The sequence below is a fragment of the Eufriesea mexicana genome, unplaced genomic scaffold (genome assembly GCF_001483705.2).
Source record: "Eufriesea mexicana isolate 0111107269 unplaced genomic scaffold, ASM148370v2 scaffold15025, whole genome shotgun sequence".
NCBI classification, from domain to species: domain Eukaryota; kingdom Metazoa; phylum Arthropoda; class Insecta; order Hymenoptera; family Apidae; genus Eufriesea; species Eufriesea mexicana.
In genome coordinates this window covers 71,117-97,323 of record NW_016922458.1, presented here as the reverse complement: position 1 = coordinate 97,323, position 26,207 = coordinate 71,117, and the positions used below count along the sequence as shown (strand labels likewise).

Genomic DNA, 26,207 nt, shown 5'->3' with positions numbered 1-26,207 from the left:
CTTCCGATTTAACAATCGAACGCGCATTAATACGTATTTTTTAATAATCGATCAAAGAAATTTCCCCATAGCATGAACAAATATATATAATTCGCGTAAAGTCGATTTTTTTATTAGCTATTAAATATCTTTCAACTATATTTTATTCGATTGCATCCGTTACAATGTAGGTGAACACGATATAACTCGTTTGTTTTGTTTTGTTATACGATATTTCGTTATAAGATATTTTCCACGTTTGCGAAGGGTATAAAATAAATTGCAGAGAAACTCGAGATAGGTTAGGAAGACTTTGAAATTCTTTGGGAAAAACGTAAATTTAAAATATGTTTAATTATCAGTTAAATTGATAAATTGATTTATATACATATACAGTAAATGTAAATTAATTTGTATTAACGCAAAATATGTAATAATTTCATCGCATATAACAGGGATACTCTTACATAGGCAAAAGTAGGGAAATTAAAAATCTGCAGGGTTCGCCATCGATCATAGTATGATCACTAAGGAATGATCGAGGTATTTTTATCGAACGTAATTTCTGGACTAAAACGGAGGTAGTAATTTCGATATTAACTTCTCTCGACGATGAAAGAATGCAATCTACGAGAGTATCGCTTTCACCTGCGCGTATAATCTCTGTCACTTCCGGAATAGCGTGCATTCTTACCGTAAGTGGTGCGTTTACCTGTAGAAATAAATTTCAGTTTTCCTTCTCAGCGTCACGACGATGCGATCTAGGATTATTAAACTAGATCGTGAATAACGGTGTTCGCACGTTTCAATAAGGAGATCGTGTCCCTCTAACGTTTCACCTTATGCAACTCGTTTGGATTTCAAAATACTTTTCCTAACGGTTTTATAGCGATCGTCCCTAATATTACATGTTGTGTTTCAAAACGCACCTTAGTTCGACAATTAACAGAATATTCATTTGCGAATTCTTTATCTGATCGAATTAACCGAAATAAAATAGCAGATATTTTCTATTTAATAAATTCTATTTAATAAATTATATTCTGTGTTTAAAAAATTCAAAAATTCGGGGAAAATATTTTCACATTTATACATTTCTTGTTCAATCGAAGTAATCGAGATGGGGATCGTATCTCGATAAATTCTTCGAAAATTGTTCGTGAATGGAGTTAATGTTTACCTTTGTGAGTAATTTTACGTACAATTTTCATATGCAAATGGTCGAGTTTATGCTTAAAGGAAATGGGGTTCGTGGAATTAAATGCATGGAAATTGGGTAATTTAGAAAATTTCGTATCGTTGAATAAACCATAGGGTATTTTTTTAAAGGATTGTCCTTTGAAAGAAAACAATGTTCTTTTGTAAAGAAGATGAAATTGACTACGGATCTTCTTCTCTGAAATTCTAACGACGCGCTCGACCTCTTGCATGCTCGATTGTTCAGTTTTTTCATTTTAACCTACATTCTGTGCATTCAGGTACACGTTGAAATAAAGCATCCCCCATAAATTTCTCGCATTCACCACTAACTAACGATCTAACAGCACACTTTCGATAAATCGTCAGCTTTTATTTCGACTTAATTCGATCCTTTGTTCCTTTCTTCCGTAATGGTGCAATTATACATCACGATACAATTATACATTGCTATGTTATTCGCTTATTACGTCTGGATACTCTAGAACTGGGATTTTTAAAAAATCCTGGGATATAGCAAGAAATATATTATACTTTTAGCTGACTTGATGAAAGAGTTATTGATTTATATGGAGAGAAAAAACTACTTTTAAATTAGTAAATTATCTATCCCGTTTTGAGTTCTTAAGTAGTATAATTATATTTTATTTTTAGATATATCATAGCTTTATCAATTGTTTGTTATTTCTTAAAATTCCGGAACAATGATTTTCACCCTCTTTTTATCTCAAATCACGGATAAATTAATTTCTATTCATTTTTACGTCTCGAAACTTCAGAACTGGGATCTTTAAAAATCCTGAAATACGCAAAGAAATATATTATACTTTTGAAGATGTTATAAAAGAATCATTGATTTATATACAAGAAAGAAGAAATAATGGTAATTATCTATCCCGTTTTGAGATCTTAATGGTACAATTATATTTCTTTAGATATATCATAGCTTCTTCAATTGCTTTTTATTGCTCAAATCTCTGGAACAGTGATTTTCACTCTCTTTTTATCTCAAATCACGGATAAATTAATTTCTATTCATTTTTACGCCTCGGAATTCTAAAAAAATTCCGTAATACTGGAAAATTATATCACATTAGCGCATTATATTTTTATATTATTATTCTCTTATTAATACGACCAAAAATAGGTATAATTTCCACTGATTTACAAGATCAGAAGAGTAACGACAATTATCTACCTCTTTCCAAAATCAGCATCCATGACTAAACAGTGAAGCACACAATATTCTGGGAACCATCATCTAGAAATCATTCGATCGATACGCAAGATCTTCCTTCGTAATGCGCATAAACGACGCTGGGAAATAATCACGACCCGAGGTAATTACACCACCGGTGCACCACAAATTACACACAATTAAGAATTGTAACTAAACAGGAATCACAAGCATCTGCTCTGTCCACTCGAGGGATACGCAGCCAACCAAGAAGCATCCCATCTCGTGGGTCTCTATCTCCAGCATAAATATTTTAAAGCAGCGATACCAGCATACCCGTATATATCTACCAGCCATCGTACCGATTGTAATGCAAAACGTGCCCATTGCACCGTTGCTCCGCCATCCATCGCGAGCAATCGAACTAATTACCCAAGCTTTCCATAGAAAATTCCAACGCGTGTTCCCTGGATCAGCTGGGACATCCGAACAAACGAATATCGAAAATGGCACGTTCCGTACTCGACCACGCGTTCCTCGCGAGTCCGAAGCATTTTTCCCTTTGAAATCGGGAATTCTGTCGGAAAAACGACCGACGCGAGAACGGCACCCTTCCGGATCACGCTGCTCCTAATTACGCGGAAACCCCGCGAGAAGAAAATGGCCGCGTTGGCTCGCACTGGGTGCCATTATGATCGTGTCCGCAAAGAACGGCACCTCGTGGTAACGGTACGGTGGTCGCAATTAACACATCGACGATGTTCTTAAAAGTGCACTAATCCCTCGCCAATATTCTCTCGGTGATTTTTGCATCCCAATCTCAGATCTCAAAATCACATATGAATCACAGTAGTTACATCTCGGAACCAGATATGGGTTGCCGATATCAGTTCTCAGACTCTGTCAATGAGAATTGGCAGGAAATAGAAATAATATGTAATCGATGCTGATAAGTGGCTGCTGAACGTTGATGCTCAGGGTGGACTTTTACAAGTCCTAAACAAGGGTGCTTGCGTATAAGGCCATGCTGGTACATAGCTTAGGGTGATATTTTAGAAGTCCTAAACAGGAGTCCTTGCGTATAAGATCAGCCGAAATTTTCCTCCAAATATTTAATCTTATGCCTGGATCAGTTGGGGCCTAGGTCTGATGTTTCGGTCCTGGTCTAATCACGCGTTGCTCATGTGCAGTTATTTATATTTTCTGTCAATTCTCTGAATTTTTCAACCTTTCCTCTTAAGTTCTTCTCTCTCAATTTTTCCTGATCTACGGGTCGTTTGTGTAGATGATTTTAATAACTAGGCGCTTGGTAACTGTTTTATTCCTTTGGTACGCTGGTCAGCTAATGCCCCAAAAGCGCATCCTTCGCTGTTTTATAGGGCATATTCTCTCTTCGTCACCTCATCTTCACGTGTCCGTAGCCTCTTCGGCTGAACTCCGGTCCAGACGTCCCAGCTTGGCGTCTGAGCATCCCCATCTGTGGCTGTTATCCTTAGGCCTTGACGATATCTACCTAGAATTCCAACAAAGGGCTTTCTCAGGCCGGAAGACAATGGTCAGGTGTGAAAGTTGTCCACATTTCACCTGTTATGGCAGATTTAGCGTTAAATAATCCACATGCTGGTACTGCAATTAGTCGATGCGAATAAATAATATACGTATCTTGCGGTTCGAGTCGAATTTCTTGGATTTTTTCTGAATCGTGGTCTCCCGATTACGTTGGTCGTAGGTTAGCCGGCTTCTTCTTAACCTCGGCACTAATATTCGTTTCGCGTACCGTACAAACTTGTTAACGATAGTTAACGACCCCGTCGATCCGTTCCACCGTGTGGAAAACTAGCGCGTGCCAGCGTGGAAAACGCGGCGCGATACGATAATGGCGATAATGGTACGTGCAACCACGGTAATCCCTCGAGGTAACTCTTGGTACCACGTGCAGCTTTATCTCAAACGCGTAGGCGTGAATAGGTTCTTTAAGGCTTCGGGAAAAAAGTCGAAACGAGAAGGTGCGTTTGCACCTGTACTCCTCCGCTGTATTTTATAGTGGGTAGCAGGCGTGTTGGTCGCGGTACAAATTATTTAACCGCATACCTTTGCATTCCTTTTCTTTTCTTTTTTTTCAGTCAAGCGTATGTTGCGACTTTAGATCTCCGTTGCTTCGATACTGGTAAAACGTTGAACTGTATGCATAATTTATTTTAACGTTGATGTCGGAATTTATGTACCTATGAATTTATTACGGCTTTCTTTTTGAACTTATGAATTTATCAGAATCATTATCCTTTCTTTGTACGAGCTGTGTAGGGTAATTTGTCTCGAGTAATCATCTAGGTAATTACTCGAGCAATTAAAATAACGTTACGAACTGAAGTTAAAGTTGAAGTCAAAATTGAACTCGTGTTTAAACGAGACCCTCTTGTTTTGAGTCTATCGTGTTTGGCAATTCTCAGCATTGTCAAATTAAGATACAATTGGAGTTGGAATTGTAAATTTATAAATACAGTTTCTTTTTTAATCAGCTGTACATGTTAATTTATCGTCGATAATTCTTGACCTTACAGACTAGAGTTAAAATCGAAATCGAATTTATGAAGTCTCTTTCAGACTCTTCTCTTCATTCGATGTAAATCAGCTATTGAAATTAAACTCGTGAATTTATAAATACAACCTTTTCCTATTAGCTTGAATAATTCTCAGCCTTACGAGTTAGAACTGTAATTAAAGTCGAAATTAAGCTTGCGAGGCCTTTTTCGTTTATCGTTGTTTGTATAGTTACTTTAGATACGTACAAAATACTAAAGCGTTATACGTAATTTCTCTTGAATAATTCTTAGTCTTATGGACTAGAGCTAAAGTTAAAATTGAAATTGGATCTATGAATTTGTAATTGCAGTCTGATCGACAATCCATGTACACTCAATGTGCCTAAAGCTAAAAAGGTTAATGGGTTTCGTGCATTTTTAAGGGAAAAGTAGGCGTTGTAAACGTTGTGTGTAAGTGAAAAGTTCAAATAGGGTATTTAATCGATTTTGTGACACTTTGATCTTCGCTTGGAAAAGTTTATTTGAAAGTTTATTTCTGAATACCATACCCTAGCATCGCGTGTATTATGTAAAATCGGAAAAATTGATGCTAGGTATAGTATCATAAATATCGAATCGAGTATATCGAATCAAGTTTAATTGATATATCGTTCTTTTCAATATTGGATTTGTTGTTTTATTTGTGCTATGAAAATAGAACAATCGATTGTTTTTCAGTTTACACGTTATCGAGTGTTTCCTCGAGTGCCAAGAAAGCGCAAGGTAACTAAACCATTATCGTATTGATTCGTCGACACCTACACGTTTAAGCTGTCGATATCGCGCACGTCATAAGTGTCATTAGTTAAAGGCTGTTTTAGCATAACGCAGGAAATATACATATGAACGTGTAATGAAAATGTTCAAGAAAATAACAGAGCTTACGGATGACACTGGTATTTGAAAATTTTAATATTCCTTCTGTTTTTTATTTTTCAAACGTTGCACAATCTTCTACAGTTTGCCGAATTTATAACTTTATAATATTTACATTTTGCATTTTATAATTATTTTTTTAAATATTTAAAACATTTTTATTATCAGAAACAACCTTTAATTGTGAAACCTTGATCTTGAATGGAAAAGTATTTAAATGACGAATAGTAGATATTTCATTAATTGGTAATTAAATTAAATTACTAATAGCGAAGCTGTCATACCTACTCAAGTGATCCTAATCTCGAAGGAATCGAGGCAAAAGGAGATATTATTCGTTATAATATAATTTCATCTGATCGACTAGTTATCGTTATCTCATTTTGAAAACTGGACTTCGTAATAGAAGAGCTGCGCGTTTGTGAAATAAAATAGAACGACCTCGTTCGCGCAATTAGAGCACCAAAACGTATATACGCTATGATAATTAGAAATATCATATTTCTTCCATCGCGTATTCTTCGTTACCTAAAAACAAAACCATCGTTCAAAAATATCCAAACCGAAACCACTCATCGTCCAACTCAGATCTTCAATCATAATCCATAAATCTATATCCACACATCTATTCCTTCGCGCGTGTCCCAATGAACCCACAGACTCCGGAGGTCTATTTCAAGAAAGTAACATCGGTGTATCCATCACAGGGAACAAATATCTCACCCTCCGTGCGCCACATTCGGGAAAGTCACTTTACACCCCGTCACTTTCGACCGAAATCGTCGTCGCGTTTTCGTGTCACGAAAAAAGAAAGAGGGCCCTCGACTATCTTTGAACCTTGCTGCGTGTACCACGCGACGCTACCCGACGCTACCCGACGCTATTCGACGCTACACGTCCAAGGTATTTATAGAGATTGGAACAATGTGCGTGAGCGTTATTAATAGCAACGCGGTTTCTTCTTTCATCCCGTTAATTGCTCGCGAAAAGCATAATTCACGGCCACCTGGTGGCCATCCTCGAGCACGGACCGTCATGGATCGTCGCTCGCGTACTCGGCTACTTAACGGAAAAACGTGGAAAAAAGGAACAGGAATGGGAATATGGTGGAAACTTGAAAGAAAATGGGAATGGACGCAAGACGCGTAGCGACGCCTGCAATATTAATATCGACGTTTATACGGTGCACCGAGACGGTGAGCGCGCGAGCGCGTAATTTGCACTCGTCATTCAGACGGAGTACATCCTCATTAAGCCGATCAGACTGAGTTTGCATGCATTACCTATATGAACATCGCGGGACACCGCGTTCGAGAGGAGACGGTGCGCGAAGCCGTTGAATGGTCAATCAGGAAACCGGTCAGTTTCCGCAAAACTGCGATCGCCGAAAAATAAATTATACATAGGATGGAATTACGCGTCGTATTTGGAGCGGGAAGCATCCCGTTGCCCCGTTCTTTGCTGCGGCTTCCAACGGAACAGTTAGATCGCAGTTTCTGTTCCATCGGCGCAAGTTCTCTGCCGTGAGATATCGCTGCCATTTTCCACCTTTCTGCGTTTCATCCAGCTGATGGTAGTTAGTGGTGAGTTTAGGTCGTTGGTTCTGGTCACCTTGAGGTCCTCGTCATGGTCAGTTTCTAGGATTTCGCATTCAGTTTCAGAGAAATTCGTGGAATATGGAATATTAAATTATCATTATTTTTCTATGTTTTCAGTTTCACGCGAGGAAACGTGCAACACGTGCGAACTATGGAGTGAAATTTCTTATGATTATGTAATTTTAATACCGGTACAAAAATAATTATGATTTACATTAAGTGTATTGGTATTAACATTACACGATGTTAAGAAATTTCAATCTATAGTTCCCATATGTTTTCTCGTGTGAATCTGGAAACTTATAAAAATAATTATAATTTATATTAAATGTACATTTTCATTAATTATATTTCCCATGTTTAATATAATTTCTAATTTTTTCTTTATTAGGATTTAATATAAATTGTAATTACCTTTTAATTTCTTATCAAATCTGCACTTAACTCAGGTTAAACTCACACCTTGAGTATGATTTTATTTTCTAGTTTCTTATGTTCGATTCAGATTCTCTAAATAGTCTTAAACAATAAACTATAACAAAAACAAGATTTACGGCAAAAAGAAAAGGCAAAATTTCAACGTGAGAGAGGAAAAATTTTTAATATAAATTGTAATTACCTTTTAATTTCTTATCAAATCTGCACTTAACTCAGGTTAAACTGACACCTTGAGTATGATTTTATTTTCCAGTTTCTTAGGTTCGATTCAGATTCTCTAAATAGTCTTAAACAATAAACTATAACAAAAACAAGATTTACGACAAAAAGAAAAGGCAAAATTTCAACGTGAGAGAGGAAAAATTTAATTATTTTCTACCTTAATTATTTTCTATTTTCTTTAATTCGATGAAACGTTCTTTTTACTGATATTTATTTACTTAAAAAAAACATTATTCATTATTTGTGATGTGTACTCTATTCTTAATAATTACCAGGATATTATTACTTCGTGTGAATGCAGTGAGTCATAAAAATGGTAATTCTGATGACTCGTCAGTGGTTTATTTTTGCTGTATCAGATGTTCGTTTTTGAATTAACGTTTAATCTCATATCACTCGAGGCTGTGTCGAGGAAGTGTACATTTCCATTGGGCATTTCATATCCTTTGTTTCCCAAAATATATCTGATCGCATAAAGGTAATAAGTGGAGGAATAAACGTTCTCGTGTCATTGGGAAATTGTCATCGGGATTAAAAAGATTCTCGGAATAAAGTGTCTCGTTGGTATTAGCTCTATCAGTGTCTCATGAGATCATTAACGAAATCATTCTATCAATGCTCATAACTCGTCAAGGATTACCTTTGAAAGAAGTTGAAGATTTAACGAGCATTTAAGAATTCTAAGAATCAGAGATCTAAAACCTAAAGCTCTTTCTTAAATTTACTCCAAAATCTTTCCAAAAAGAAATAAACCTAATTTCTAAGGCTTGACACCCTTTGACCAAATCCGAGCTTTAATCCTATGCACTCGACGACTTTTTGACTAAAAAAGAGTAGGAATTCCAAGATTTTCTACCACGAAGCTGGCGATATTTTTTTGAGCAGTAAATAAGAAATAGTATAATAATTGACACATAGAATTATTTGTTAGTAGTGGATGAAATTTAATAACAACGCGAACAATCCTTTGTTTAATTAGAAAAATTATAAAACACAAATTTAACGTTTAAATATAATTAATTTCTCACAATTACTCTATCACAGGACTTCTCACTATTATAACTCAATTGTAACTAACGTATCCGAAATCACTCTCTTTTTTTCTTTCTTCTTCATACATTACATTGCATACACAATTCACACACCTCAATCATTACACTCATACTCATTTATCGTAATAACCTGAATTCATTACATATTGGAATCCCATTCATACTTGTTCCACTCATCCCAACACATATATACTTAAAAATCCATGTAACCACTACATTATTTAATTTCGATACCTCGCACAACGTTACGTTATCTTAAATTTGACATATCAATTAATATCGATCTTCGAAATTTTATGAAATGGCGACTTAAGGGTTAAAATCTCCTATAATTTTGAAACTTCGAACTTTCCCTAAGAATCTCTACTAAACCCGTGTTACGCGATTTCCTGTTATGGGACAGTATTTATCTACAGTCTTAACCAACGCGACGTACTATTCCGCGATAAAATTTTTACGTCTCGCAGGTGACACTTTCTCGAACACGCAAGACTAGAGCCACAGCAGTAAACGGCTGAAACAAAGTAATTCTCGGGTGCTTTCCTAGATAGATGAAGACGCAATCTCGTATGTTGCAGGTTGATCATGTTTTATAGCTTGTAAAAGTGTCATGGCGCAATAAAAATCTAACCCGAGTCGCTTTCACGAGGGGCGATCATTACACGAGCTTCACGCGATGTCGTAAAGTGTCGAACAAGAAGTTCGATTCTTCCCAGCGAGGGTTCGTTAACCGTTGGCATACGAATGGAATCGTTGTATGCAAAGTGTATGTACATGCTCGGTCCACCTTCCACGTGCAGTATAATCATCGTCAGATTTATAACAGGATTGAACACAAATACGGCCTCTCGACCCATCAAGCTGCGCTGCCGGAGGAAGCCAACCTCTTTGTACGCTCCATCGGTAACTTAATCAATAGAGACAAGAAACAGTACGTTTTTTCCTTTGCCGCATCTCTGCTCTCGAATATTAACTACGCGCGACTAATGGCAGCAAAAATCAAGCAGAAACGAATTTTTCAGTTCCTCCGTTGGGTCGATTGAATATGGACACGCTGACGCATTTATGGCTGTAGCTATCGCGTGATAGATGTCACTATCGATCTTTGTAATAGGTCATTTATGTATAATCACGGGAATAAATTTGTATCGTAATTACGATGGAATTTAATTGATGTAATTTGATCGAAGGGTGGGGATGAAATTGACTTTAAGTGCCATTTTATTTTTTTAAAGAAATGTTTTTTCTTTTTTTCAGGAGACAATGTTTATGGTTGATGAATGGAATAATTTGTGGGAATTTTTAGCATTTACGTTACACGATTAGTTTCCTAAACTGAGACGAGTATACCAGCGAAATCCACGTGTCGATGTCGCTATTGTCAAAGGAAAATGTCTCTTTGTAGTAATTTATTTTACCTGTCCGTATTTCATTGTAATATCATTCGAAATTGAATTGTAATTTAATTAATGAAATAATTGTAGGAGAAATGTGAAATTTTAATTACAATTTCCGCATAATTAAATGACCCGTTAGGAGGAATGAAACATGAAAAATTGAACGCAGCCCAAGCAAGGAAAAACGAGAAACTAACCCAGAGCGAAACAAGCTTTCCACCTGCTTATGGTAACGAATTTAGTTGGCTTCGGATAAACTGACCAACATTGCCCGTATTATACCATCCGCAGCACGTGCATGCTTTAGTTTGATTAAGCTTTGGTTGCACTTCGCGTCGCATTATACAAACGAAATGGCAACCCTTTTTTGAATTCGCAAATTACTTTTGTCAGCGAATCCGAGTTGCACAGTTATTCAGATCGTTTCGCGTCGAGATAAATGGTTTTCCCTATTTCGTAAAGCTTAATAATAGAAGCCTACTCTTTGCGACACTATGATTGCTCATACGTTTCCCCGACTTTAAAGGAAAATATTATTACGAAAGCTTTTCCTGTTTCTTTAACGATATTGGTACGAGCACTTTTCCTTTTTGCAATATAAAGTCAATGCAGACTATGAAAATTTTCAATTCTCTTCGTTTCATGTAATTGGAATTTATGCAAAGGTTTTTAGCATTTTCTAACACTAGACTGAGATTTTCCTCTGTTTCGTGTAAGAATATTTCTGCTTTTCCAGTTTTGCATGCAACATTCGTGCCAAGTTCTCTCCTATTTTCTAACGTGAAATTAACACAGAGATTTTCCTCTTTACAAAGGTTTCTTCCACGTTCATAATTTTTGCTGTCTTCCCGTGAAACTTGTTAGAAACAACAATTGGAGTACTAAACAGCAACGTGAATATCTCGTGTATATCTATTTTCATCGCTTCTAATAGATTATTTTGACAATTTCAGGAAATAGTATTAATAGAAATTAATTATTCCAATTTATTATTTCCATTTGGCAAATTTCAACGATTGCTTTGTAAATTGTGACGTAAAATTCACACGAAGAATAACCATCCTTGACCGATTTGCGTATACAACGCCAAGGGGCTAATTAGCGATATAAGCAAATAAATTTTTACGACGGAGAAGTGGTGGTTACGCAGACTTTCTTCGGTTCTTAATCGATTAGCAGTTAAAGCGTGTGCCAGACTCTCGGGCATAGCCATCTTGATTTCGCGTGTGTCACGTTCAGAATTCGTTAATTTCCGTTTTTATCGCTTTCAAACAATTGCACAGTTCGGAAGAACATGCGTAATTTCTCCGGTTCAAATCATCGTTAATTAACCACTCTTTGTACGATGATTAAATAACGTTAATTGATCTTGTAGGAAAAATTGTGCGTGTGCAATCTCGAGTTGGTTACTTTATCAATTTCCAGTTAGAATCCATGGACTATATTTTTCTCAATAAAATTAATCTTCGTATAATTTTGTTAGATATTTATTTTCCTTAGATTTTAGAATTTTATGGAAAGGGATAAAAATACGATTAAACCGCCTGAGAAAGATATTTTATCGTTTAATAATTTGTTCAGCGTTGTGTAATCTTTATTACATGTTGATAAATAAATAAAAAAGATGTTTTTCGCAGAATGTATAAAAATATCTTCTGTGTAAGAAATTTCGATAAAAGTTTGAAGAGGAGATTAAGTATTAGTATTACCGATATCGTATTTCTACATTTTCTAAGAAAGAGATTTTAAATATAAATCATGGAAAATACGAGGATATGTGTATATTAATGTCGTTGTAAGATTCATGCTGTTTAAGCTTTAATGATACCTAGAATCGAAGGTTTTTAGCCCCAGTTAGGATTACCAGTAAAGACATTTAAAGAACAAGGTAAAAATTGTTTTATTACACAACATTACAAAACGCAAAATACTTAGACTCGGTTACTCAAAGGAAATATATTCGTCGCATTAACACGTCCATTATCATCGTAATTATCACCTCTGAAGAAAAACAGGTCGAGCATTAGTCACACGGTGTCAAACACGACCGATTTTGACTTCCGTTTGTCACTAAACCTGCAAAACACTCCAATCGTATAATACTTACTATAAAATTAATTACATATTTTCATACTAAATCAAGAAAGAGAACAGAAATCCCTTTAACGAATCAGTCAGAATGAGTCGGAACCATTTTGTTTTTGTTTTTACAATTATTAAAAACATATACGTGCTTTTAGCCGAATTAATCTTGACTAATTTACATTTAATCATGAAAGTGACATTTATATTTGAACATATTAAAAATTTCATTGCGACGCTATTGTAATTTCTTTTCCTTATTTATTTTTTTCCAGATTCTCGACTTAGAGCATTTTCATAATTGCCGCCACATATTCCCGCCTCAACACGATTAATATAAGTAGAATTAACATCGAGATAAGAATATAGTTATATAAATATTTATTTATCTTCATCGACTGTGAAAGTTACTATTACTAACAGACTATATTTAGGTACGTATTAAAGGTCGTAGTATTTAAAAACACGAAACGGTTTATCTTTTCCTGTTTCCACCAGGAACAGGATTATCAATCCGAATCAGCCCGATAAGTTACTCACTACGCTCGGTAAACCTTCGAACATCTCGCGTGAGACCTGATAAACTCGCAATCGCTTCCTCGTACAACACTCATGGCTATTAAAGAAATTATTTTATAAGGCTAATCTCGAAGTCGTTATCGAAAGTCTTTTCCCCAGAGAGAAATTTATTTCTCGGCCGAGATTGGATTAACAAGGAGAGTGCAAGTCCTTCGAGACACTGATTTAGTCGAAACTTTGTAGAATTGTAGATAGTTTAAGAAAATATATCATTATAACCGCAACTATTTAATAGTGCTCGAGATTTTTGTTTAAAATTTTATTACTTACTTAATTATACACTTATTTGCAATAATTCTCGACTCGAGTCGTGGTCTAACGGTGGTAGTCCTGACTTTCTATGCTGAAGGACCGGGGTTCGATTCCCGTTCCATATAGTACGGTAGTTTTTTTAATTTATTTTTTATTTTGTATTCATTTTTCGCCTATAAAAACATTGTAAATAAACAATTGTAAATAAAATTTCTTAATAAAAAAATTTATTTTTTACCCTTTCTTATGCTAGTATATATTTATTACAAAATAATAAGAATATTATGCAAGAAAAACACTTTTCTATAGCAATCATTTATTACAGGAAATACGAAACCTATCGCTCATGTAAGTATTAATTATTAAATTAAACATTGTATAAGAATGTTGCCTATAATTCCATCTTTGCTATACAGCAAAAAATGTTCATGAATTAATTACAAAAACTTGGAAATTTATTAATTTTGTACTGCCGAATAAATAAAAATTTTACCACCTACGATCAGCGCCATCTATGATTTGGGCTCAAAAATCCAGAAAGTGATAGGAATATAGAATAGGCAAGGAGGTCGTCGAAGTGCTGGTCACGTGGTAGACAAGGACAGAGATAGGATAGAAAAGGATAGAATGGCCCCGGCAGTGAAAAATAATTAATTACTCAATTTCCGTAAACAATTTGTGAACTTTTATAATTTCATTGTAAAGCTGAAACTTCAGGCTACATTCCTATATAATATTCGTAAAGAATTTAACTCTAAATTGTTAGTTATTAATTTTTGTTTCATGGCGTCTATGATTTCGTAACGGCGACCATCGCGATCTTCCGTGAAAATATATAATACTAAACGAAACTAGAAGCAAAATGTGATCAAAAGTTATATGAGAAGATTCGCAAGAACATTGTCTTTTTAATGAGTGCATAAAGTTTCATAAATTAATTGCGTAAAGGATAGTAATTAATGAAAAAGCAATGGCGTCTGCGACGAATCGACCAATAATTCAAACACTACGTAGAATAATCATTAATAATTAATTAATTAGGGACAAATCCGTGTCGAAAAATATATTGGAATGTTCTTGAAGGATCTAGCTTTACGATGCAATTATAAAAGTTCATAAATTAATCACAGATATTGAGTAATTAGTGAATTTTCCACTGCCGATTTGATTTTATAAATATATAAGGGGCACATAACCAGAGTTAGTAAACTGACATCAGAGGCATCTATGATGTTAAACTCGAAGCTCGAGTTCCGCAACGAGAACATAGATGGCTCTGATGTCAGTTTACTAACTCTGGTTATATGCTCCGAATATATTTCAATAAATCAAATCGGCAGTGGAAAATTCACTAATTACTCAATATCTGTGATTAATTTATGAACTTTTATAATTGCATCGTAAAGCCAGATCCTTCAAGAACTTTCCAATATATTTTTCGACAAGAATTTGTCCCTCATTAATTAATTATTAATGATTATTCTACGCAGTGTTTGAATTATTGGTCGATTCGTCGCAGACGCCATTGCTTTTTCATTAATTACTATCCTTTACGTAATTAATTTATGAAACTTTATGCACTCATTAAAAAGACAATGTTCTTGCGAATCTTCTCATATAACTTTTGATCACATTTTGCTTCTAATTTCGTTTAGTATTATATATTTTCACGGAAGATCGCGATGGTCGCCGTTACGAAATCATAGACGCCATGAAACAAAAATTAATAACTAACAATTTAGAGTTAAATTCTTTACGAATATTATATAGGAATGTAGCCTGAAGTTCCAGCTTTGCAATGAAATTATAAAAGTTCACAAATTATTTACGGAAACTGAGTAATTAATTATTTTTCACTGCCGGAGGCATTCTATCCTTTTCTATCCTATCCCTGTCCTTGTCTACCACGTGACCAGCTGTTCGACGACCTTCTTGCCTATTCTATATTCCTATCACTTTCTTGATTTTTAAGCCCAAATCATAGATGGCGCAGGCAGTACTATTTTTCACTTTAATAGGCGATAAAAATTTAACATCTTAATAAATCAATTTGGCAATAGAAAATTAATGAATTTCCAAAGTTTTGTAATTAATTCATGAACATTTTTAGCTGCACAGCAAAGATGGAATTATAGGCATCATTTTTATACAATGTTTAATTTAATAATTAATACTTACATTCGCGATAGGTTTTGTATTTCCTGTAGTAAATAAGATTGCTATAGAAAAATGTTTTTCTTGCATAATATTCTTATTACTTTGTAATAAATATTTACTAGCATACGAAAGGGTAAAAAATAAATTTTTTTATTAAGAAATGTTATTTTCAATTGTTTATTTACAATGTTTCCATAGAAGAAAAATTAATACAAAATAAAAACTAGACTGAAAAAAACTACTAAAACTATAGACGGGAATTGAACCCCGGTCCTTCAGCATTCGAAACTCGATTGTCGCCGTTAAACCACGACTGCATTTGAAAATTATTGGAAATAAATGTGTAATTACGGTGTAATAAAACTTTAATCATAAATATTTCAAAAACTATTGATTAGTTGCAGCTATAGTGATATATATTGTTGAACTGCATGACGAAATCTACAAACCTGCAAAGTTTCAACTAAATCAGTGACCCGAAAGTCTTGCACTCTCCTTGTAAGTCGCAGAATAGCGGATGAGGTCTCGCCTATTATTATCGTTTCGACTAATTGCGTGTCCTTTCTGGAGGGCACGTAACAGCGCTGTGTGCGTATACGCCTTTTTCCATGCCTGCCGCGAGCTATGGACATCGGCAAGATTCTGGAAGGAGTGGGGGATCAGTTCAGTCTCGACCGCCGCGTGGTGTGGATGTCGCGTCACTCGCGTTCTGGTCGCCGCGTTATTTATAAACTCGTATCAGATTCGTCAAACTTTCTCGAAAGACGAAAGTATGCGGTGATTCAGTGTCAGATCTCAGTGATATCGAGTGATTTCGTTTCGCCGACTGTGTGTTAAGAAGAGAATAACATTCCACGAGGGCCGTTGTTCAACCATGCCATCTTGCCGAGGTAAAAATTCTACGTATATATAACGTTTCGGTTATGTACGTGTATACCGTTTTACGACGCGATGTCATAAACATGAAAGCAGTGAGGATTTAACAAGGATATTGTTTATGGTTATATTAATTAGGGAATTCTGAAGGTAAAGTTAATTACTTTGATGTATAGCACGCGTTGAATTCAGTAAAGGTGGTTAGTTAATGGTTTGAACGATCGGTTATCCATAGAGGGCGCGACTTGTTTCAACCTGTCCGTGATGGAGGTTAACTTTATTTTGATGTTTCAACGTAGCTTCTGTTTTTCGTTGGATTCTTGGTTTCTAACCTTCTTTTACATTAAACTGTAGATATTATTGCGTATGTAGATTTTTAATGCGTCTTTTTCCACATATTACTGCGTAGGTATAGGGTTATTAGATATTATTAGATATTATTAAGAGATTTTAGATACCATTATTAATAGTTATTAGATGTAATTATTAATTTTTATTACTGAATATAATTATATATATACATATAAATAAATTAATTATCCGTATAATAAATTACTCGATTAACAGGTTATTATTAAATGACTAGGATAGGACTTTAGTCTCCCTAACTTCTGGAGAGAAACACCTTCCCTCGAATGAATTCTTAGAAATTTACCGTTCCTTGTATTGATCTCCAAAGACACTCCCTGGTGCGTATACGCTAAAGTTTTGAACACAGGACCATAGGATCTCGTGTTTATAAACTGTATGTCGAGTGCGTAGTACGAAAGGAAAACATAGCTTCGCCAAAACCAAAAATCACCTCTGTAGCTAACGTCGTAGATTTCTCAGCGAATGCTCGAAGGGAACATTTCTTTTAATTTAGCTAGGATTATGTAAACACTGTTTTTCGATTTGAGAACAGTGCTGTGTTTTTCATAGCTCTATTCTTCAACGTCTCGTATGCGAAATATTTCTACGTTTTTGCATATTTCCCCTTGCATTCGATGTTAATGGAATACTATTTCCTGTTTATAATTAATACTGATTTTTATAATGGAAATTTTTATTTCCTTTCCCTCTGCGTTGTCGCGTCCATAGAAGCAGGGAATTAATTAAGATAAAGAAGCGAACTATTGGCAAAATGCACGGTTAGGAAAGTGCTTCTTTACGAGTTTAACAAGGACACAAATGCCTCGGGGACTATCCAAACAATGAACGAGGCCCACGGAAATGCGTTGAATATTACAATACCCCGTCGTCGAATTAGAAATTGAAAGGGAAAGTAACCAATTTTGTAGAATTTTTAGAAATTCAAATAGAATATATAAATATCCCATTTGAATTTCTAAAAAATTTGAAGCATTTGAAAATTGGAGCTGAAAGCTGAGAAGAATTGTAGGAAATATAATTACGAAATTTAAATCTTCAATTCTGTAAAAATTGCAGAAATAAGAATATAAATTATGGTATACTTATATAAATAGGTGATCAAAGATAGTTCGATCATAATTAGGCTATTTAGGTAAATTATATAGTAAATTATTCCATAAAAAGTTATTATGTGAATAAAAATCTTTTATATATAAATTTATATCGAGATATTCATAGATCAATATGTAATTTGAGATATTTCATTCTTAAAATAGTCATATTTCATAGTGATTATAGTATGTAAATAAATTGTGTCGGAATAATAACAATAATAATAATTTTTTGTTCCTACATAGAATTAGGTGACAATTACATATGTAGATTACTATCTAACGTCAGTAAGAATATTAGCGTTGCACAGAAGTGTAATAATTGCTACTTCGTTGAAGTTTATTAAGTCTTTTTTTCATAATTTGTAATTCTTCATGTTCGAGTATTATAAATTTATATCAAGGTTCTGATCACTATTCAGACACTTGTTCAAACATTCAAACGCTATACTTCTTGACAATCTCAAGGCCGAAATATTTATACGCTTCTAGTATACTGAATTTTTTAAATCTCTTCATACATCATAATTATTTCACCAATACTAGGTACTTTGCATTTTTCTCCAGTACCAAATACCTGTTGTTTCGCTTCAAATTATTCAACTTCGATAGTATCGCATTTATATCGTGTAATATTTTGTCTCTATCATATTCAAGAGACAAATATGCTTTTAATTTAATTTCCTCCGATTTATCCTCGATTTTCCATCGACACGAATTTTCCAAAGTTGCTCAGTCCATCTGTGTTTTTTAATTGTACTATTTTCCTTTTAATTATTTAAATTTAAGCTTTTCTCGATCGTTTTAAATTTTTCAAAATGTTCAATCCATCACGGTTCCACAATTTTCATATTATTTTTAACAATCGAAATTCGAGCTTACGTATTTTGATCTCCACGAATTTTTTCGAACGATCAATCCGTCACGCTTCCATATTTTTCACGTCTCTTGTATAATCCTCTCCATCGAAATCTAATCCTACGTGTTTCAATTGTCTCAAATTTCCCGAAACATCACCCCACGAAAGTTTCAGAATTTCCATAATTTCCATATTTTTCTCAACCACCCAAATCCATTCCCACTCTTCTCGATTTTCTCAAAACTATTCAATCGTTCCAATAGGCATTTCAAAATTCTAATATCTTCCCTAATCACTCTCTCATACGCATCCTGTAATCAGACCTAACCCTGACCTAATCCAAATCCACCCCCACTCTCCTCGATATTCTCAAAAGTCGTCGATCGTTCCAATAGGCATTCCAAAATTTTAGTCTCCCCTTTAATTACTCGTTCATGCTAATCGTATAATTGGAATCGAACCATAACCTAACCCAAGCCGGAATTCAACGTGCGATGCTCCAAACTGCACACCGATGACGAGATAACGCAACCCCTTAGGAATCGCATTTTCAGGGTCAACGGTGTATTTATGCGTCGAATGGATTGAACGAATGCAAACACGAAAACCATATGTGCTCGTGAAGCGAGCTCACGTAGAATGCTCGAGGTATTCGCGTGTAGGGGAGTGAATCAAGGATACGCTCCGATGACTGGACGCGTCGTTATGTACGCGTGTGCACGCGTGTGCACGCGCGGGGTGATCTATGATCGTGAGTATGTAATATCGTGACCGCGGACCTCTCTGATCGGGGCTTAATTGTTACCGATATAAAATCACGGTTAGCTCGCGTTTACACGATTAGAAACGTCAGGGGTCTTTATGGATAGCAGTTTCAACCGTATGGGATATTTAAATCGAAAGTCAGCTTGATCGGTCACTTTCGAATGGTGAGATTGAAAAGAGTCGGCAGGAGTTGGTGTGACGTGCAAATGCTCTGGGATAAATATTGATCCTTCTTACAGTTCGGTTTAATTACCGTGGAAATTAATTGCGGTCGAAACGATACGTTAATTGTCGTATTCATGGCAAAATTTTGTATTCCGTTCTTTTATTTCTTGTTTTGGCATTTTGGCAGAGTCTAAGTGATTTATGAGACTAATATTAATTTCCTGTTAAAAATTGGGTGTAAAAATATTTATACAAAAATAGAGATTAATAAGATCTTCATTTTCTTATTTTCTGCCCTTTGAAAAGATATTAGTATCTTTATATCATTTTAATTAACCACTGTACGTTTATTCCATCCAGGATAAAATTGGATAAAAATTGTAGAAATTGTTCGAATTTTGTTCATAGTAAAATATATTAAGTATAATTATCGTCTATTGATGAACGTGTAGCTTCCAGTTACAAGATCTGACACGAAGAATGATTTTCTTTTGGGATTTTCAATTTGGAAATATGTACATCGTCCGAACACTTTGCTGAGCCACTATCTACCTAATTCAATCGCGATAATGACCATTTTTATACATATATTCAAGTGAATCTCGATTCTTCCCGCCATTGAACCATGATATCCACGATTAAGCTCAATCTCGATCCGCGAGCCATTCTACGCGGTTTAGATAATTAACAGTATAATTAGTATCTTCCTAAAACGATATTAAACGATCGATCATTGTTTCCAAAATTTTAAATAAATCAGGAAAGCATACCAACCATGCCTAATTCCCCTATGCTACTCTTTCTCGTTGAATTATGGTAAACCCCTGTCCATGCTTCTATGCCTGCCATGTTCGAAATTCACTGTAACCTTAACAGAGGAAACGCAATCTCTAGCCTCTGTCTACCTCGTCCTTAGTAATTTCGCTTTCTCCATTTTATTTTTGCTCGCGCGAGCGTAATCTGTCCGGCGTACTCGGGATTAGAATCGAGCAACCAGCTCGTGCCATCATGCCATCATGCGAGAACGCGCGGTATGCATATATTCCACTGCTAATTCATTACGCCTATCGAATTCAAATACAGAGAGTGATTACCCGTAATTACGACGCTTCGATTGCGGCGAGTAAATGGAATCGATTGTACCGATGATCACGTCTTCGCGTGATGCGCATTTCGCGGAACTTGGAAGAATCAATGCTCCATAATCTAGGAGTGAGTTCTTTTTCAACACTCGTCGGGATTGATGACCAGGAATTGCTCTTCGTCGAAGATTAATGTCACAGAAGCGGATGTCATCGTGCAAGTTGAGGACCAGGACCCCTAAATGCTTGTGTTGAATTAGAAGGAGCTGGGTAAAAATTAAAGCCTGGGCAAAATAAAAGTCTCCGTATCGCAAGGGTTAAAGGCTTTATTTTAGAAATACTTGGGAGAGCACGTTCGACAGGGTATGTCTCCTCTCGACAAATTTGACTCGAATTTTTTGGGTTTTATTCCACAGGGGGAAAACTTTTCCCATTACATCTAGGTCCCTTCAGGCAACGCCATAAATTTCCCACGTCCACTTCCACAACTTGCGTTATGAGCGTTGTATCAATGAAGTTTCACCGTTCGAAGGGACGTATACAGTATTTAGCAAAGGATTCGCTTTTCATTTTGCTTGTAACGATTTTATTTGGACGAGAACGATTTTTTGTAATAGAATCATTTAAAACTGGTGAATGAATTATTACTGTATAACGAGGATGTTGTAACCTCTTTTTTAAGCCACACTGACTTACTTTAGCGAGCACAGGGGGAATTAAATATGCAACCGTGTAACACGAGCAATTAGGACTTCATTAGGACTTTAATTAAGTACCATTTAGACTTGGTGAACGTCCTCGTACGCGCATCTTCCGGTAACTCGAGTTCACGAAAAGAGGAAGATGGCGGTGGGACCCAATTACCCAGGTTTTCGAATGACGGCCAAGTTCTTGGAGCGACAAATACCGTGTACCTACAAGTTGGTAATTCGAGGAAGTTGAAAAGCGAAGAGTAGCTTCACCATTGAACGCTGCAACACGTTCAACCTCTGTTTCGTTATTTTCGTATGTTATTACGTGTGCAGACGTATGTTACGGTCGCGCTTCGTTACACGCGCGCGCACACTTGCTCTCCGAATATGCTCCCATGTGCATCTCTCTCCTTTTTTCCTCATTTTCCCTTCTTTTTCTTCCTTCTCTCTTTTTTTCTTTGCTTCTTTACTCCCTTTTTCCACCGTTTTTACCTTTTCGGTTACCATCGCGAGGTATCCTTTCGGGTCGGCACGAATGCTGCTTCCGGATTAATCAAGATCTGCGGAATACAGACGAATCGTTAGTTCAGGTAGCGCGTTGCGATTATTTCATTATCGAAGTTCGCGTGAAGCTCGTTTGAGTAAACTTTGTGTGGCTCGAATTTTATTATCGTTATATATCGTTATATGTTGTTTGTTATTTTATTATCGTTAGAGGTGGGCGAGATACCGAATAATCGTGGCGAGGTCTCAAAAGCTTTGAGATTTCGTGAAAAAGTTTTGAAACTCTCGGAAAATCCTCGGGAATCTCGACACTTCTATAACTTTTTCACGTTTTTAGATTTACAGGCGCGAGTCATTCAGCGACGGGAACTTACGCCAGATCTACGATGAAATAATTTTTTCCAGAAATGTGCGAGATTCCAAACAACCGGGACGAGGTCTCAAAAGCTTTGGAATTCCCGAGAAAACTTTGGGACTCGAGAAAAACCCTCGGGAATCTCTAACTTTATCTTTTTTTCAGTTTTACGGGAGCGAGCTATTCATTCGTGGAACTTAGAAATCCACGATGAAACAATCTTTTCCAGAGGTGTGTTTGATCCCAGATAATCGGGAGGAGGTGTCGAAAAGTTTTGAGATTCCCAAATACACTCTGATCCCGAAAATCTCTCGAGAATTCCGAAAACTTTCGGATCTCGCACACTTCTAATTATCGTTGTATCGATTCGATATAGTTGATCGATATTATTGGGGAAATATTTGTCGTAGGAAGATCTATTTTTGTTTGGAGAACTCATCTATTGGAAAGGCTCCAAAGTTGTAGTCTTTGTTTGCCAATAGTTGTGAGGCTTCTGTTTTGCGAATTAGCAGTGCGAATCTGAGGAATTATTATAATATAGCATCTCGTGCATCACGTGTTCCTAGAAGTAATTAACTAATACTAACCATGGTCGAGCAAAGTATGAATTTTTTTGTAAGTTAAATGTAATGCCATGAAGCTTTCCTTGAAACTTCTTTTGGATTAATATTAATAATAATAATGAAAAAAAGGTGATCTATTTTCAACAGATTATTAGAGTAGTTATTTTTAAAATTTTAGAAATTTCTTTTGCTTCAAAATATAATTGAAAGTAAAATGGAGATTTTAAGGGAATTTTTGTGTTAAGATATGCAATTTATGGTAGAAAAGGTAGTTTTTAGTAGATTATTAGTATAATATAGTTTGCTTCAAAACTTGGCGAGAACTAGGTGGATAGTAAATGTATTTATAATTGGAGATAGGAAGGGAATTTTCATCGAAAAACACGCGGTATTTCTTTAGTTTTCGCGACTCGTGGTCACAGGGGTGAATGAACTTTCCGAATGTTGGGTGCGAATGAACTTTTCATGCATTAGATGTAGGTGACAAGTACTTAGAGTAGTGTAGAAGTGAAGTGAAGTTTGAAATGAAATGCGTGTCTGAACAGCTTCTAAAGCACGTAAAATTGCGGATGTAGATTATCTTCTGATATTTCCATATCATCGAGTCACTCGATTTACACTTTTCCAAATTTCAATTTCATTATTTTCGCGATTATCACCCACTCAACTTTAAATATACATTTAAATCATTTTTTAGTAGTGTAGAAGTGAAGTGAAGTTTGAAATGAAATGCGTGTCTGAACAGCTTCTAAAGCACGTGAAATTGCGGATGTAGATTATCTTCTGATATTTCCATATCATCGAGTTACTCGATTTACACTTTTCCAAATTTCAATTTCATTATTTTCGCGATTATCACCCACCCAACTTTAAATATCTATTATTATAGATTTCAATTATATTATTTCAATATCAAATTTCTTTAAATTAAAAATCAGAAACATGCCTTATGGAAATTCCATTATGAGTAAAAATAAAATTAATTTTCTGTAAAAAAAAGGCAGGGAGGAAAGATAACCCAGTTATTTTTATGAAATTTTCTAGCCTTACTCTAACGTTATATCTCCTGTTTTCTCAGTTTCGTGTTTAAAAAAATTTCGAATTTTAAATTTCTAATACTAACAAGGTAATTGAAACTTACCTCCAGATCCATAGATCGTGAAATTTGTTTTGTCAACGCAAAAATGAGCGACGTCATCCAACATTGATTCAGCTCAACTTCAAGCGTTAATCGAGCTCTTACGGTGCCCTAATACTGATCATTAACCTTGGCTTTTCTCGGCTACGGGCTAATTCGATCATCGCTCATGGAATAATGTCCCTCTGTATCGAGGGATCTGACCCTGTTTACAGACAAGGAGAGAGGATGATAATTACCGGTATCTAAACGATTTCCATGTAGTATTATAGTAATACTACCACGTAGTATTTTTAAATCGACAATGCCGATGGACGATCGCGACGAATCAAGGGTTAAGTTAAAAGGGTAGCTTGCTAAGTATAATCGCTATAAAAGGAAACTTTCACTGCGATTGAAACGGAAAACAACTAATTAACGATTTAAAACCCAAACAGGAGGGTATCTGTCGTGAAATACGTATAGATGTTATGCCACAACGTTTCAAAATAATTATTAATTTTTTAATAATTTTTCTATCTACCTTTAAAAATAATTAGCAATTTTTTCACAATTTTTATTGTCTGCAAAGTAAAAAATAAATTTAAATAATACACATATTGTAATAAACTGTAACCTATCATATAATTCAGGAAGATTATATATTTATAGATATTTATAAAAATTATAAACGATATTTAAAAATAAATTTAAAAGTAACGAGTCACAACAAAATTTGTACTATTTCTGCTCGCGTTTAAAAATAATTATCAGACTCCCAATTATTTTTATTACGACACGTAAATAATAATACTCACGGTGGTATGACGAAGACAGATAGTTGAGTATAATCACTACTGTATTTTATATAGAAATCACCCTTAGTATCAAAAATTGCAAGGGAAAAATTTCTGTGTCAACGATAAATCGTTTTCCTTTGGTAGTTCTAGTGCTAAAGAAATGATCAAAGTGAAAGTTAGCTTTCCTCGTGATCCAAAAGCAACAGTGTATAGAAATCCTGCAATCGAGTATCCGACGAACAAAGCCAAATCCAGATGGTCCAAAAATAGTTTTCCAAACTTCCGACCATTATTGCTATTCCATTTTCGTTTACCAGCGAAATTATAAACGTCTCCCAGCTGGCTGGGCCACGTAGATCTCGTTGGACGAAAATGAAATCTCGACGACGAGGCGACTTGACTGTGCCTGGAGATGAAACATGGCGCTGAAATTTGTCGGAACCTTTACGCCCCGAATATTTCAAGCCCCAGCCTGTGTCACTCCGCCCGCTATTCTCATCCATTTTCCAGGCTTTTGTTGGAATTTCAGTTACCGGCGAACTTACTTAATACTCACCGCGAAAAGAATTTGGAAAACAGGAAGTGGCTCTAGAAGGAAAAATGGGAAAGAGGAAGAGGATTGTGTTACCACCGTGATTCTCGGTCTCTTGGCTAGCAACTCGCGAATTGTCATACTACGTTGCTTCCAGTAATTAAGGGATCAACAATTAGGCGATTTTTATCCTCGGTACAGTAAAAGCCCTGTCACGCCGTGTAAAACGTTATTGTTCTACGTATATTATAATTTCCTCTTATTTTTTCATTTCTTCATTCGATTATTTAGTAATTAGCAAGATTTCCAAAGGATCCATAGATCCGTGGACCTCTTTTCGATTAATTGTCTCTAGCGAATTGTCACGTGTCTGAAAACGTTAATTTTAATTTTGATTCGCCGATTTCTTTCCTCTTGGGAGATTGATATAATTTCTTTTGCCCTGTCATAACGCAATGTGGGAATTTTTCGTGTTATCTAACGTCTTCGTAATTTATTTATTCTTATCTCGTATCTATCAGTTGTCTGTTTATCAGTAACAATTCTTTCATCGATAAGACAAATCCTATCTTCTCTTTATGCAGTACAGGAACTTGTTATATGAACACTTGTTAAATAATATTAACTATGTGACATACCGTTGCCAAAATAGAAACAAGTTGCATCAAATATCGGCGAAAGACATGGCATAATGAATGTGCCAGAAATTTAACGTAAAAATATAGCAAAATCGCAAATTCCAAATTTCATTACGATTTTATCTCTTTTCGATTTCGTGTTCTGTGAATAATACTATCTACGAAAGAATGGTATTCTCTTTGATTCGTTTTCTCTCGAATATTATAT

General features: G+C 35.4%; 1 protein-coding gene across 6 annotated transcripts in view; it reads left to right on the top strand.

Annotated features, from left to right (window-relative positions):
- The window catches only part of Synd (protein kinase C and casein kinase substrate in neurons protein Synd), a 106,524-nt gene that overhangs the window by 46,905 nt on the left and 33,412 nt on the right, over positions 1–26,207 (top strand). Inside the window, exon 1 of one of the 6 annotated variants that reach the window (XM_017909131.1) lies at positions 16,257–16,478. The exons of the other annotated variants lie outside the window; for them this stretch is intronic. The gene's annotated coding sequence lies outside the window, so the exon portion shown is untranslated. Of the gene's footprint in view, positions 1–16,256; positions 16,479–26,207 lie in introns of those variants that run through there. 6 annotated transcript variants of the gene reach the window in all.